The sequence below is a fragment of the Symphalangus syndactylus genome, chromosome 8 (assembly GCF_028878055.3).
Source record: "Symphalangus syndactylus isolate Jambi chromosome 8, NHGRI_mSymSyn1-v2.1_pri, whole genome shotgun sequence".
Lineage (NCBI taxonomy): Eukaryota > Metazoa > Chordata > Mammalia > Primates > Hylobatidae > Symphalangus > Symphalangus syndactylus.
This window is the reverse complement of record NC_072430.2, coordinates 29,905,497-29,922,859: the sequence shown is the minus strand read 5'-3', so window position 1 is coordinate 29,922,859 and position 17,363 is coordinate 29,905,497. Positions and strand designations below refer to the sequence as shown.

General features: G+C 37.7%; 1 long non-coding RNA gene across 6 annotated transcripts in view; it reads left to right on the top strand.

Moving 5' to 3' along the window:
* The first annotated feature begins 54 nt into the window (after positions 1-54).
* Positions 55-17,363, top strand: part of LOC129487574 (uncharacterized) — a 162,228-nt gene continuing 144,919 nt past the window's right edge. For 5 of the 6 annotated variants that reach the window (XR_010122282.1, XR_010122283.1, XR_010122284.1 and 2 more), the window contains exons 1-2: positions 55-224; positions 3,017-3,127. This is a non-coding gene — a long non-coding RNA (uncharacterized lncRNA). Of the gene's footprint in view, positions 225-3,016; positions 3,128-3,239; positions 3,582-17,363 lie in introns of those variants that run through there. The other variant, XR_008659374.2, reaches the window with a different exon arrangement.

Genomic DNA, 17,363 nt, shown 5'->3' with positions numbered 1-17,363 from the left:
ACCCTTAATACTTAACAACCACCTCAGTTAGTTCTACAGAACATAGAATTATAGCTAAAGAACTGCAAACCTCAGGTCCCATTTAAGGAGGCTTTAGGAAAACTCAAAAACAAAATGGGAGAGAAAAACAAGGACACTAGATATAATTTCAGCCCCTGAAACCACGGCTTACGGCAAACAGTATCCTAACTCCTAGCCAGATAAATTAAGACTCCACACTAAAGGTACATATACCTAATCTCCATTTCAGGCTTAAGAGTGTGCCCTTTCCTACTGCCCATCTGTAATAGGCTGAATAGTGTTCTCCCCAAATTCATGTCTACCCACAGCCTCAAAAAAAAAAAAAAAAAAAAAAAGACATTATTTGGAAACATGGTCTTTGCAGATGCAATTAGTTAAGACAAGATCACACTGGATTAGGGTGGGCCCTAAATCCAATCACTGGTGTCTTTGTAAGACCAGGGAAAAGAGATTCAGATACAGAGACACACAGAGAAGAAGGCCATATAAAGATAAAGGCAGAGACTAGAGTGATGCATCTATAAGCCAAGGAACACCAAAAATTGTTGGGAACCACCAGAGGCTAGGAAGAGGCAAAGAAGCGTTCTTTCTTAGAAAGCACTTTCAATGTTGCCTACCTTGCTTGCAAAAATGATGCACTGACACCCAGTTAGACCCTGTTCGCTTTCTCCATAAAAGCAAGGCAAACTACCAGAAATGAAGGTTCACTGGAGCTAAGCAGTACTGACATGCAGTTAGACCCTGTTCACTTTCTCCATAAGAGCAAGGCAAATTACCAGAAATGAAGGTTCACTGGAGCTAAGCAGTGATCTGAAAGATGCAGTTATTACCAGACTCATCCCTTTCAAGGGAGGAATCAACTGGAAGCATATCATTCCTTCATAGAGGTATGAGAAGCCATTGTCAGTGAACACTAATTTTATCTTTACTTTGACTATGATGCTCACTTATTCTTTTGTGTTTACTTTTATTGGCATTTGATTTGGTCAAACCAAGAAATTTGGGAAAGTTTTTGAAAAATAAGTCAATTCACAAGACAATGCAGAAATCGTTCTATAAGCGGATATCTATAGCTTACCTGGCATAGTTGTAGGCGCTAGGCATTCAAAAGTGGAAAAAAGAATGCATTCTAATTGAATGAGTTTCCATAAACAGATACTTCATTTTATCTTTACTAGACTACCCTCCCAGTGCAGACTGCATGGGCAAGACATGATGAAGGCCTGGGTAGAAAGGCCCCATGTAGATTCAGGGGCTGGGGAAAGATACTAGGTTTTTCTCCATGGCCTCATGAGCCTTTTTTCTCCCCTAGTGTTCATGGGAATCCACATTTGGCTCACCAAGTGACTCTGTGCCCTCCACAGTTAATAGTGAGTGAAAGTATGATATCTTTGGAGTTAGGCAATCCTAGACTTTACTCCTGGTTGACCATGGCATTATACTGTAGACGTTAAAGCTCGGGTTCTGTACATGACTGTCTGAATTTAAATTCTGGCTATGTCACCACTGACTTTGAAACCTTGGGCAAGTCAGCACTCTTACCAGTCACTCATTTTTTTAAATCAGAAAATGAGAATAATAATAGTGTCTTTCTCAGAGTTATTGGGAATATTAAGTGCATCTACATATCAAAGAAACTTGAGATAGGGTTTGGCCCATAGTAAACACTCAATAAATATAACATTACAAAGAAGGAGGAGGAGAGGGAGAAAGAGAAGAAGGAAAATGCAAAGAGTTTTTACAAGCTGAGTCCTTAAAACAAATGGTTAAATTCATTCGGACTAGCTCCTTCAGCTGTAAAATTGGAGATAACACCATTTATCCCCCCAAAATGTCTTTGGTATACCACGAAACACATTATGTGAAGCTTTCTAAAATTAAAAAAAGAGGCTATTCCAATGAAAAATTGCTATTTTATAATGTTTCTTTCCTCTACTGTTGCAAGCCCCTTTTGCCAATCATATACAACAGAATACTTGTTAAGGCATGCCCAAGATTGCCAGGCCTGCTGATTTTCCAAGAGAAAATGGAAATATTTGTCTTTGTACAACACTCTCCCACCTCTAACTCCCAGTTTTAAATGTTGGTAATTATGTCAAATTGAAGAACAAACAAATCAAGCTTTGGTACCCTAAAAAAACCATGAGCTTCTGTTATCCACCTCTACTCTACACAAGTTGGTGCTAGGTTCATAATTAGTTACATAGCAAGCACTTAATTTATGTATCATGCATGAAGAAGGAACAAATAGAAGGCAGATATAAGATTACTATTTCCTGTTCAAAGTATATAAAATATAACTTTGTATTCCTGCAGGCTAGTACATATAAATCCTGGGTGCATGGTAGTCACTATAAATATTGATTGAAAGTATCATGAAATTGTATCTGGGTGGGGCTCACACCTGTAATTCCAACACTTTGGGAGCCTGAGGCGAGCAGATTACTTGAGGTCAGGCATTCGAGACCAGCCTGGCCAACATGACGAGACCCCGTCTCTACTAAAAATACAAAAATTAGCTGGGCATGGTGGTACACATCTGTAATCCCAGCTACTTGGGAAGCTGAGGCAGGAGAATCACTTGAACCCAGAAGGCAGAGGTTGCAGTGAGCCAAGATCATGCCACTGCACCTCAGCCTGAGTGACAAAGCGAGACTCCCTCTCAAAAAAAAAAAAAAAAAAATTCTATCTGTATAATATCAGAGATATCCAAAGTAATGATTATCAATCAACAGCACATAAGTAGCCTAGGAATAACTAAAATATTCTAAACACTTTTCTGACATCTCTTAGATTCTTCATTCATTCACTCAAAAAACATTCACTAGTCACCTACTCTTTGCCAGGTGATGAGCTGAAAGGTACTTCTTTAGTTTGCATTTAGCATGTACAAGGGCAACAAAGAAGCCAGCGTGGTTGAAAAGGAGAGAGGTGGAAGAGATTCAACTGTATGGAGCCTTGCAGACTGCTAAAAGAACTTTCTTGTTTTCTCTAGATTATATGGGGAAGCCATTAGGAAGTTTTGACTGACCCGATTTAAGAGAAGCACATTAGCTCTTTTGTTGGGAATAGACCCTGGGGGCAAGCATGGAATCCCAGCACACAGGTAAGATGGTTTAGCAGTAATGCACAGAGGTGATGATGGAGGTGTGGACCAAGGTGTTAGCAGTGGAGGTGGTGAGATGTTGATGGGTTTTGAATTTACTCTTCAAATATAGCCATCAGGATTTGCTGCTAAATTGAATGTGGGGAGTGAGAGAAGGAAGAAAGTGAACAAAAGAAGCTCCGAAGATTTTTGATCTGAGCAGAACTAGAGTTCCCACTGACTGAGATGGAAAAAGCTGCGAGAGGAGCAAGTTTAAGGGGTGAAATCAGTTTAAATTTGATATGCCTATTAGTTATCCAAGTGGTGATGTCGAGTAGGCAGCTGGAAATATGAGTCTGGAGTTCAAGGGAAAGGTCTGGGCTGCAGATATTAATTCGAGAGTTGTCATCATATAGATGGCGTTTAGAGCCATGAAGCTGGATGACATCATTGGGCAGTAGATGTAAAGAGAATTGGGAGGCCCAAACCCAGCCCTGTCTCCCCTCCTCCACCAAGTTGTTTCATGTTAATTTTTATGCTACATTGTAAGAGTGATAAATAAGCATTTTGCACTTTGCAGTCTTTTGTGAGTCCAAAGGGAATATTTTAATGTTTTAACATGTAAGCAATTTGGTGACACAGCGTTCTTTAGTCTAATGCAAATGTTACAAGATGAAGGCATATGGAGAAAAGATGAAAGCAAGTTTGCTTATTTTAGAATAAATTTATTTTCCTGTCTCCTTTGACGCACGAATGGAGAATCTGGAGTAATATTTCTCCTAACCGTTCTTAATCTCTGAAACTATAAGCCATTAGCATTGTACTTGAATATAAAGTGGATGCTTTCTGAATTATAGTGGCCTTTTAAGAACTAAGGAGAACATAGTGGCAGTATTCCACGTCTTTACTTTTCCTGTCACAAAGGTGTTTAGACTTGGATCTTGAATATGATAGCTTTCAAAAAGAAAAATTGAATATCACCATCAGTAAGTTAAAAACTGTGTCCTTGTTTTGTGTTAGTTTAAATCTAATTATTAACACAATAACAAGGTTGTCTGAATGAACTTCACCTAGTTTTAATCTCTCTGGATGACTGGAGAAAATAATTAAATTTCTTATGGAAATTAGCAATTTCTCATAACATACAAAGGGATGCCTTCTAGTCTTTAGCCCAGCGTGTTTGGCCTTTTTCTAATTTTTGTTTGTAATAAGAGTGAATGATTTTAATTAATATTCACAAAGCAGTAAAAATTAGAAACACGAAATCAAAAATACAAAACTAGTTAAACTGCAGAAACTTTTCTAAGCACATGAAAAATTAAAAACATTTCTGAATTCTAAAATTTAGCATGGAAGATTTTATGTGATTTGATCAAAACTAACCGAGCAGTACCTGAATACTATATAATACCCAGAACATGGAATGAGAAAGAGAAAAATCTATGGTGCTCTCCACTCCCCGTCAATTACTTCTGTGAATAAATGTGACTCTCAATCCACTTGACAAACTCCCTACACAGAAAATGGTATTGATCAGAAATGTTCCTTAAATCATGTATGGAGTTAAAATATACTACAGGAAGGTAATGAGAGAGGAGGTAAAGAGCTAACGAGATGGAGTTTTTATGGGAACTGCAATGTGGATCATTTGAAATATGGTGACTAAGTGTACTTTGAAGTTAGAAATATATTAACTCTCAGCTCTAGGAATTCACAGGAACCAGAGTGTTTACACTAGGTGCACACACTATCCCTCATTTCCCTCTTGAACCAGCTGCCGAGGAGGGGCTAGAAGTTGAAGTGTCAACAAAGCCATCTTTTCATTTCTTGAGCCTTTAGTAAGGGGAGAGCTGGGGTCATGGTTGGGATTTGAGCTTGTCAGTCTAAACACAACTCCCTAAAAGAGAATAAAAAGAGTTGCTTTGTTATATTTCATTAACAGTTATACCCCTGCTTTGCTCACACTTAATCAAGGTCCTTTACAGATTCAGGGATGGGGGAGGACTTAAAAGTTGCCTTCTCCCATGTGATGTGCTCAGAATCCTCCATTAACATGGCCTGTGGATTTTGGCGAAGTATTTTAAGTCAGTTCTGGTGTGCTGGGGGCCTCCTGGTGCCTGTATTGACCAACATTCTGATTTGCAGCTTTAATGCAATTTCTGTGTGCACTGGAAGCTTATTTTTTAGCACCTTCTTTTCAAAGATTAGGCAGTTTTAAAAATCCATATTCCACTAAGAATGCAATTTAAATCCTCTTCTGTGACATGAGAGAGTTTTTTGTTATTTTCCACTAATGTGATTACAGTGTAAAAATAATAATAACCCCTTTCTTAGGTCAGCTGTCTTAGTCAGTTAGGCCTGCTGTATCAGAATACATAATACTGGGTGACTTAAGCAACAGACATTTATTTCTCACAGTTGTAGAGGCTGGAAGTCCAAGATCAAGACATCAGCAGATCTGGTATCTAATAAGTGCTTTCTTCCTGGTTTCCAGACAACTGTCTTCTCATTGTATCTTCATATGATGTATTAGTCAGGGTTCTCCATATACACAGATATTTGAGAGGGGATTTATTAGGGGAATTGGCTCACATATAGAAGCTGAGAAGTCCCACAACAGGCTGTCTGCAACCTAGCAACCCTGGGATGCCAGTAGTGCGGTTCAGTCCAAGTTCAAAAGCCTCAGAACAGGGAAGCTGATGGTGTAATTCTCAGTGAAAGTCCAAAACGCTGGTAACCTAGGACCACTGATGTAAGTACTGGAGCCCAAAGGCCAGAGGCTAGAGTTCTGAGGTCCCAGGGCAGGGGGAAAAAAAAAGTGTCACAGCTCCAGGAGGGAGAGAGGAAATTGCCTTTCCCCTGCCTTTTTTGTACTATTCCACCCTCCAGCCCATTGGATGGTGCCTGCCCACCTTTGAAAGTGAATCTTTCCCCACCATTCAACTAAATAACAGGCCAGTCTCCTTTGAAAACACTCTCAAAGACACACCCAGAAATAATGCTTTACAAGTTCTCTAGGCATTCCTTAATCCAGTGAAATTGACAATTAAAATTAATCATCACACATGGCCTAGAGAAAAATCATCTCTGTCATGTCTCTTCTCATAAGGACATAACCCCATTCATGAGGGCTCCACCCTCATGACCTAATTACCTACCAAAGGCTCCACCTCCTAATACTATCATGTTGGGGGTTAGGGTTTCAATATATGAATTTTGCGAGGAAACATTCAGTTCCCAACAGGAGTCCATCTGCATATTTCCAGAAGTTCCCTCAGAATAGTCAGGCTGAAACTGCTTCATTTATTTGCAGTGTGACAACAGCACAGTCTTTGAAATGGGACAAATCTGGGTTCAAATCCCTCTTCTGCGGTAACCTTTCTCAGCCTGTTATTTCATCTCCCTCACCTCCTCTGTGTCTTCTCCATAATACAGGAAAATGCAAATCTTTTGGGGAGAGTTATAGTGCGTACTCAAATTGATGACATGTATCAAGCAAGTTAACAGAAGTGTTAGCATGTAATAGGTGCTCAGTACACTTCAGTTATTTCTCTTCCAGAATCCTGGTCTAATTCCTTAATATTATTTCTCATTGATCATATCATCTACATTATGCCTAGGTATAAATATTTATTGAAACATGGCTAGGCCACTAATAGAGCTAGCCAGGCAGAGGACTATGCAAAGCACTTTACATGGATGATTTCTTTTATGGCTAATGAATCCTTCTCAAGAAGATACAAGTGCCTCACTTTCAGAATGTGAAACTGTGGCTATGAATGTTTAAATAACTTGCAAATTCAGAAAGCTGGTGCTAGTAGGTACACCTTTGAGGATTGTCTAATGGAGTACAGAATAACCCTGAAGATCTGTCTGGAACAAAGTGATACCCCGTACGGCACTAGAGGCTATGCATGTGGGAGGCATGAAGTCCTAATCCTTGTAGTTCTGAAACCGTATGCCAACCCCATGGTGCCTAACTTCTATTCACACTGGCTGTGTCTGCAGTGAATATATAGTTGGACCCTGAATTTGTAAAAATTAAGAGTAATTCCCAGCTGCAGTGTCAAGACAGGGTTGTGTTATGACAAATTGTGAGGTGTGGCTAAATTAATGTATTTCTAATAACAGTAACCATTCTGTTGTTTAACATTTAATCACTCTAAAAAATATAATAAATTTTAGCAGCATCTTATTCAATTGCATGCCCGTATGCATTCCTCAATGGGATAAGAATGGGGGTGATCACTACTTTTCTATTTCTTCTAGACCCTCAATCTTCATGGGCAATGTTTATAACCTTAGTTATCACATGCAGAACACTGGCCTGGCCTGCAACTTACCACTAAAAAAAAAAATTAAGAACTACGAATCTGTAGTGTAGATGTAATTAAAGGGTTTCTTCTTTTCTAATGATGCCCTGTCATGTCTAATGAGTTGCTCATACTTCCTGGGAAGAAATATAAGATCAAATTAAAAATTAAGAGTCAGAGAATTCATTCTAAGATCTCTGTGATCATTAATTTAGTTTGTCAATTTGACTGTACCAGGAGATGCCCAGGTGTCTGGTTAAACATTATTTCTAGATGTGTCTGTGAGAGTGTTTCCAGAGGAGATTAGCATTTGACTGGAGAACTGAGTAAAGCAGATGACCTTCCCCAGTGTAGCTGGGCATCATCCAACCCATCGAGGAGCAATGGCCCGAACAGAGCAAAAAGGCAGAGGAAGGTTGAATTACCTCGCTCTGCTTGCCTGGTGATCAGCCTGCTTGATCAGTCTTCTCTTGCCCTTGGACTGAAACTTACACCATGAAGAATATATATTTATTCCATTTCTCTAGATAACCCTAATATACCCTCAAAATATTATAATAAAACCAAGTATGAAAACCACTGAAAGAAAATAGATCCTCTTCTTTTCTACTTAAATTATTTTATCAACATTCACATCTTCCCCCCACTCCCCCCAAAAATTCCTAGTGTTCTGTGTCAGAATGAATAAACTATCTATCCAACAATGACAAACTGTGAATGTCTTTTGGAGGCTTCAAAGAATAGACAGTATGTACTATGTATGTACTGGGTTGTGCTTTTTTTTTTTCTCTCTCTAAGAATATGCCCTGAGGATGTCCTAGAGATAAACCTCCAAGGCTATCACCAAATAAATGTTTTTTTCTTTGTGTGGCACCAACTGTCTCATTCCTGCCCCCTGCAACCCCATCCCTTGAGTGTTTGCCAGATATTCTGCAGGTGAGCAAACACGGTGTTAACGGGCTATCAGAATTGACACAAGGCGGATTCCATACATTTCAGGTTGGCTTTTTGTTTGTTTGTTTTTTAAGTCATCATGACCTGGTTTTAAATAACAACATGTCTTAAATGAGTTTAATGCTTTCATGATATTTGTAAACGTAATTGTAAATATATGAGTAAACATATTTGTAAGCATTCAGAACTAGAATAAGATTAAACCTTCAAGTCACCAAATGAGTAAGATCTCAAGTTGCTTAAAATACATACCTGAAGTTTCTAAATATCCTTCTCTACAGAGTTCAAGTGACCAAAATTTTGAATCTCAGGAAAAACAGATACATAATCACAGTGATGATTTTAATGAGGAAAATCATCAGCTGGTGAGTGACATAGGGAAAATTTAACAAGATCAGACTTGCCTCGACATTCTGCAACCTTTCCTAAATAAAATTATTATGCCGTGTCCAATTCATCTCTCATCCCTCACAGTTTTAAATATTTGAGACAGGATCACATTATTTTCCTCCTGCCAAATCAGCTTCTGGATAGACCTGTTCCAATTTGCATTTAGAAATAATCATCTGATTTTAAATGAAATGATAGCCTCAGATCCCTGGTCCTATATTGATGCCTGATTCAACCCCTAGAATTCACTCAAACTTTATGATATTTCTAGATAGCCTACCCTTCAAATGTGAAAGCATTGTCACCTTGAAATTCTTCCAGATAATTTCACCTTGGGAGCTCAGCATTCTAGTTTTGTCTCAGTGGGTGCAGAGAAAAATTATTCAAAAATGCAGTTGGGGTAGACTCAACTTCTGCTCACAGAATAAGAGTAAGCATTGAAATTTGAGTCTAGTAGATGGAAAGGCAAATCACTCAAGCAGCAGGCCCCTGGATTTCCTAGATGGCAGGCTTCCAGAGAAGATAGGATTCACTCTACACCAACTCCCTTCCTGCCTTCCTCTTCACTCTCTTCTTTACTGCCTCTTGTCCCCTCACTAATCCCTCCCTTTTCTTTTTTCCCTCTTCCCTCTTGCCCTTCTTCTCTCCAATCTTACCTTTCTCCTCTCCTTGCTTCTCCCTTTTGATCTCCACTTTCCCCCCTTTTCTTACCCCTGTTTAGTATTTTCTCTCTTACACCTCCTTAAAAAATAGCTAGCTACAAAGATGAAAAGCTACATACCTTCCTGACAAGGTTTTCCTTGTGGGCCCCAAGGTTCACGGTAGGTTCAGTGAGCATACTATACACTCTTTAAGGATGCTGGGTAATGTTTTCCGCATTTAAGAAGCTTATGGTATTTTAAAAATTGTAATAAAAAACAGCCAAGCGGAGTGTATCATTGGAAGTAACCTTCATATCTTTTGTGTGTCACAAATTTGTGTCACAAATTCCAACTTTACTTCAATCAGAGTTCCCTCCCTCCCTTCCTTCCTTCCCTCCTTCCTTCCTTCCTTCCTCCCTCCCTTCCTTCTTCCTTCCTTCCTGTCTCTTCTTTCTTTCTTTCTTTCTTTCTTTCTTTCTTTCTTTCTTTCTTTCTTTCTTTCTTTCTTTCTTTCTCTTTCTTTCAATGCTGTATTCCTATGAGATCTTCAGTTTGTGTCCATAATATAGCATCTATTTGGAGATCTAAATGACATCTCAAAACACTAATCAAGAAATAAATAAAACTGATGGCTATTCCAATTACCCTGATTTGCAATTGTACATTGCACTCAATTGCACCCACATGGTAAACAGTTATCAAAATATCACATGTGCTCCAAAAGTATGTACAACCATTATATAACAATACAAAAGAGACATTAATTCTGAGTTATTAAGTATTTGACTTTGTATTTAAATCTTAATTCTCCTCCACTTCCTTTCCCTTTTTCTCCTCTTTCTCCTCCTACTTCATTCATTTTTAACCTCTGTTGCTATAACATCACTGGGAGAGGCAATTAGGCAAAAGTGAAGCAGATAAACTTCAACTGAATAATGTCACATCTGCAAGTATGACTGCTTTCCCCTGCCCTTTCTCATGTCCTCCTCTCCCATTTCTCCTCCTTCTTTATTTTGTTTAAGAATGGGAAGAGATGAGATAAAGAAGTGAGGAAAGATATATAAAGCAGTATCTATGGGTCTCAGTACTTTCATTATCCACCAATTATACAGGACAAAAGGGAATCGAAGAAGAAAGCAAACAAACAAAACATTAAAATAAGCTTAAGAATCAAACAACAGAATATGTATTTATTTATTTATTCACTCATTTTTTTGAGACAAGGTCTTACTCTGTCACCCAGGCTGCAGTGCAGTGATGCTGTTATAACTCACTGCAGTCTCCACTGCCTAGGCTCAAACGGTGCTGCCTCCTCATTCAGACTCTCCAGTAGCTGGGACTACAAGTGTGCACCAGTATACCCAGCTAATTTTATTATTTTTATTTTTTGTAGAGACAGATTCTTACTATGTTGCCAGGCTGGTGTAGAACTCCTGGGCTCAAGCAATTCTCCAGGCTTGACCTCCAAAGTGTTGGGAGTACAGGTGTGAACCATGGCGCCCAAATGACAACAGGATATTTAAGCACTCTCTCTGTCATTTGCTGAGTAAGTCACATAAACTCGCTGAGCCTCAGTTACCTAATTTACAAAATTCAAAAATGCACCCATTTCTTGAGGTGTTTTTATATTTTAAATAAGATAATAAATGTACAGTTTTTTACTTATAGTACAAAATAAAGTATACTCGTTATAGTTACTTCAAACATTTAAAGTTGTTGGTATAGATTGTAATTTGTAATTAATTATTATCCATTAATATAGGAATAACTCCTTCCCAAACGTACACACACACACACACATACACACACACACATACACATATATATACACACAAAAGTGAGTTTGGGGGTCCCAAGATTTATATGCCCTTCACATGTGACCCCCAAACTCACTAAGCCAAAGGGAAAAAGCTGGGAACTGGGTTACACATACCTGCCTCCCATTTGATTCCTAAATAAGATACCTACATAGATAGCTCTTTATCCCTTCCTGCCTTCCTCTTCACTCTCTTCTTTACTGCCTCTTGTCCCCTCACTAATCCCTCCCTTTTCTTTTTTTCCTCTTCCCTCTTGCCCTTCTTCTCTCCAATCTTACCTTTCTCCTCTCCTTGCTTCTCTCTTTTGATCTCCACTTTCCCCACTTTTCTTACCCCTGTTTAGTATTTTCTCTCTTACACCTCCTTAAAAAATAGCTAGCTACAAAGACGAAAAGCTACATACCTTCCTGACAAGGATTTCCTTGTGGGCCCCAACATCTTTTTTTTTTTTTTTTGAGACGGAGTCTCACTGGGACCCAAGATCTTTACCCTAAAACAGTGCTGTTAAACTTCACCCTGGCAATGTCAAGTGTTAGCTTATCTTCACAGGTACAGGACAAAGGACAGAATTCAGTCATCACTCTGCTCACATGAGCCATATACATGTCTGATTGTTTCCTCAGACCTAGTTTTTACACCTTCTTATGTAAAAGTGAAGATTATCTCAGCCAGATGAAGGCAAAAGTTACTATTTCCTCTACCCTACCTCTCACATGAAAATTGTGTATTCAGTGAAAGGCTGATGAATGATTCAACAGGATGTAACCATTTGTCTCTCATCTACTGACATGTTTTTAAAAATATTTCTTCCTTTTCTTCCAGTAGATGCCCTTTCCCCTTTACGTACTGAAGCCCTCAAAATCATCCTTGGAGAAAGGCACAGACCTGTCTCCCAGGCATGACATCCTTAAGTTTTGCAAATAAACCTCCTGAAGGGGTTTGATTCTGTGTCCTCACCCAAATCTCATGTCAAAGTTGTAATCTTCAGTGTTGGAGGAGGGTCCTGGTGGGAAGGGATTGAATCATGGGGGCAGACTTCCCCTTTGCTGTTCTCATGATAGAGTTCTCATGAGATCTGGTTGTTGGAAAGTGTGTAGCACCTTCCCCTCACTCTCTCTCGCTCCTGCTCTGTCCACGTGAAGATGAGCCTGCTTCCCCTTTGCCATGATTGTGAGTGTCCTGAGGCCTCCCCAGCCATGTGGAACTGTGAGTCAATTAAACCTCTGTTGTTTATAATTACCCAATCTCAGGTATGTCTTTATAGCAGTGTGAAAACAGATTAATACACCTCCTAAAGTGATTGAGACTTGCCTCAGGGATTTACATATTTGCATATTTTATATATACATATATAAAACTTTTCATCATAGTCTTTAGATACCTATACTTAATTTATATCAGATTTCTAATTCTTAAATTCTTAACTTTAGTATAAACTCTCTGAATTAAATCTATATCTCTAGCTTGTGGAGATAAAACTAAACTATGATGCATTTACATTCTAGCAGTGTCCTGTCTGTAGCTCTAAGTGAAAATTCAGATTGCTTCAGTGATAATAGGGAGTTGTCAAATTGGCTACATTTTAATCACTAAAAAGCTTAATTGTTTTCTATAGCATCTTCTTGGCTTTATTACATTACTCCAAAGTGCAGCTTAAATTGTGCCTGCTTCTATAAAAAGTAAATCAATATTCAAGAATTAAAACACAAGCATATGTTCCAATAATTTACGGGCTATTCTCAAATATGCTGTATTCTAGGCACACGGACAATAAATGAGTTAATCAATTTGCAATAAAGACAAATAGCCAAAATCTTGCTTTAAGGAGGTAAAAATACCATTAAAAAGTTGGACATTGTACCAACTCTAATCCAAATCACCAAATTCAATGTTAAGTTATATTAGTTGCAAATTTGAGGTCCTGTCATAGGGAATACCTGGTTTTGCAGCCGAGAAATAAATAAGCAATGAAGTTAATGCATGGTGACCATCCTTTAGTCATATCACACTGCCACTAGTAGAACAATGTCCCATCTCACCACTCTGAAATATTTAAGATAATTTTTATATTTTCTTGGTTTTATATAAAATGATCAACAAGTCACTATCAAACCATTGTAAGAATGGAAATGGATCACCTGACATCAACATCATACATTTATTTTCCATCCAATATGTTGAATATTGACTTATCCTCTCAAAGTTCTGCATGCATTTAATACGTGTTAAACGAAAGACAGATTATAAGAAAGCCTACCATATATCAATTCATTCATTCATTAATAAATATTTGTGTCATCTAGATGTTAGAAATTTTTCAAAGTTCTGGAAATTCAAACATGGCGACAACTCAATCTCTGCCTTCCAGAAGAATGAGGAACATATAATTATGGTGTATACATAGTTATGGTACGTGAATAATTTCATACATGTATAAATAACTATGGTGTATTACATAAGTATGTTAATGTTCATGTGGTAAGTGCTACAATGTTAGTATGAAGACATTATTAACCACTGCCTAATTATCCAGAAGAGGCAGAGTTTAACTGCTTAGAGAGCTCATGGAGTGCTTTTTTGTAACATATGCCAGGTGGGCAATACGTTACCATGCTCTTTTTAACGAATATTATTTCTATTCTGCTACTGCAGCTGTTGCTATTTCTAACATTATTATTCCAGCACCTTTAAGTATTCATTTAATTAATTTATTGTTTGTTTGTTCATAATTCAATATTATTTTATTTTATTTATTCATTTCAATTGCTTATCATTCGTAATACCTATCATTGAGTGTCTGGACTGCCAGATACTACTGGCTCCTTTCTATACATCATCATGTTGAATTATTTAACAGTTCATGAAATGATGACCATAGTTCTATCTTATAGGCGAGGAAGCTCAGATTCAGAGAGATTAAGTGATGTTCCCAAAGTCACCACCTAAGCGGATGCAGGCCAAGATTCAAAGCCAGGCCAGTCTGACATCAAAAGCCAGAATCTTAACTTCAAAGTTATGCAGTCTCCTATTCTACAGTCACGGTTTATCATACCTAGTTCTCACGCAGTAACTAAATGAGAAACTCCCTTTCAACTATTTAATTTCAAGTTTTCATATTAATTTATAGCTATGTATGCTGGAGTCTTAGCCTACCAATGACAGGTTTTGAAATCTCTCTTGAAGCATTTCAAAGCTTTACATGTTCACCTTTGATTTGTTGCTGGCTGGGTTGCCCAGGGCAATTTCAACAGAGACCTTCCTACATGGTACATGCTTTTGGTGACCTAGAAGGTAAATAATGACAAGAGGGACACTCTGCATCTCTACTTAGTGCTGGAACTCTGCTGCAAATTCCTACATAAATAGAGTCTAATTCCTTAATTAAATAGGCCATAAGGTATCCCAGCTTAACGTGTAACAAAAAGAAAGCTAGCACACAACAAGAATAAATAATTAAGTCAATAAATTTTGCCTTGCACTCAAAGGATTAATTTTACCTATTAATGAGAAGCGTTTAAATGGAGTGAGATAAAGAAATCATCTGAAAGTGAAGTAAAAATATTAAACCTATCTATAATATTTCTCAATCTCTATTGTATTAACTTGAGAGCTTCTCAAATGTAGGAAATAGATTTTTCCCAGAATGCAAAAGGAAGAATAAGCTTCAAAAATAACAATTTTATATTTAAAGGAAATTCAGTGAACAGAGACTATTTAATAATCGTGGTACTGGCTGGTCGCAGTGACTCACGCCTGTAATCCCAGCACTTTGAGAGGCCGAAGCTGGTGGATCACAAGGTCAGGAGTTTAAGACCAGCCTGGCCAACATAGTGAAACTCTGTCTCTATTAAAAATACAGAAGTTAGCCATGCGTGGTGTCACATGCCTGTAGTCCCAGCTACTCAGGAGGCTGAGGCAGGAGAATTGCTTGAACACAGGAGGCAGAGATTCAGAGAGCCAAGATCTCGCCACTGCACTCCAGCCTTGGCAACAGAGTGAGACTCTGTGTCAAAAAAAAAAAAAAAAAAAAAAAAAAATCGTGGTACTAGTACTGGCCTGTTCTATACTTCCCAACTTGATGATGTCTTCAGCTGTCTTATCCACAATTTGCTAAAAGGTAAAAAGGTTGCAATCGTTTCTGCCCTGCCAGACTAGAAGGCTGCAGTAGGAATTAAATGAAAACCCTTATTGTAAAATGTTTGGAATGAATAAAAAATGGCGTACAAATTCGAGTTATCAGTACTTTCTTGTTGTTCCAACAACCCCCTGTTTATTCCACTTTAGAAAGAAATGTTTTTGTATATTCGAACGGGGTACTTGATATTTCTTGAGTAAGTAGTGTCGTGATAAATACACATCTTACAACACCAGGCCCTCATCTTCACGTTCGGCATATACTGAATCAAAGCCTACGTGGCTACCCTGCTTCTCAGGAGTTCCTTTCCTTTCCATTTTCCCAGGAGTTCTGCCAGAATTTGATTGTTTGTGTATTTAACTTATATTAAAAATATTACATTTATATATCTTCACAAACTTTTTTTTCAAGAATAAATCAACAACAGCAGAAACAGTTGTTTATCTTACCTCATTCTATTTCTTGCTTCCTAAAAATAATCACTTTCAATTCTTTTCTGATTTTTTAGTGTCTACTTTGCCATATTTTAATAATATTGTTAATATTGCTGCTGCCTGATTTTCAGCTTTATTCATCATCTATCGACTTCTACTAAAGCACATGAAGGTTAAACACGTTCCCTACTCATCAGTGTCCCCTCCAAACCCCCCCCACACGCACACACACAACACATCCTTCCCATTTCATCCGATTCTTAGTAAACATATACTATAATTTGCTTGGATGAATAGTGTTTAGATCATCATTACTACGTAAATGTTATTCAAGGCAAAACAAGGCAGTTAATAAGACTCCCTTCCTTTCCTAAGCAGTGTTTTTATTTTCTCTGAAGTTATAAAATGTTTTCTTTTATAACGTGTAGTTTTCTAAGTCCTTACCATTCACGTCTCCCTCAGTCATGTGAACCTCCTCTCTGTATATTCAGACATATGAAGGACTGTCTTAGATCTCCTGGAAGACAGTTTTCTGACTTCTTCCAACCAGAATTAGTTCAATAGCTATTGTCAAGAGACTTTCCTTTGCTACTCTCTTTAAAATTTCCTTCCCCATCCATATCTCTCTCGTTATTCCTGACTTACCCCATATATTTTTCTTTCTTAGTTTGCTTTCTTGTTTTGGTGAACAAATTCCTCTTTTAACTTCTTAAGAAAAGGTACGTGGAAGGTAATCGTGAGGTTGTAAATACTGACAATGCTTTTAATTCTGCCCTTACACTGCATTTATTGCTTGCAATGGTATAGATCCAGATAGGAAATCAATTTTCTTAGACCTATGAATATATCCTTTCGTTGTCTTTTAGCCTGCAGAAATGCCATGAAAAATTCGATTTGAATGTAATTCTTGATTCTTTACATAGGACACTTGTCTTCTTCTTTCTTCTCTCCCTGGAAGCATGTGGCATTTCATTACAATAATGTGATTTGGTGTGCTGTGCCAGACACCAAGTGGGCCCCTTTAATCTGAAAACACTCATGCTTCAATTTTGAACTATCATTTCTCTAATGATTTTCTCTTCTTTTTTTTTTGTTGTCCCTTCTTTCCTTTCAGTACTCCCTTTATTTGAGTGTTAGACTTCCTATACTAGTCTTCTCATTTTATTTTATTCCCTCAATAATTTTTATAATTGGGCTTCCTTGCCATACTTTCTGAGATATTTCTTAAGTTTTGTCTTCCAGTTCTATTTTTGTGAGTGGAGTACTCTCATTAAAAAAAAAATTGAAATTTATTATTTCAATTTTCATATGTTTGGTTTATTTCTTATAGCTTTTAAACATTCTCCAAATATTCTTTTCTTCAATATCATTTCCCATCTTCTACGGATATTGCAGCCAGTATTTTGTTTTGTTTTGCTTTATTTTTCTCCAATCATCATAGTCTCTATTTCTTTCAAGACTTTTTTTTTTATTGGGTTGATTCTCTTTGTTTTATATTTGAGGCTATGTTATCAAAGGTAAAAGACCAGCTGCTAAAACTCAAATCTCTAAATTACTATGGCCTAAGGAACAT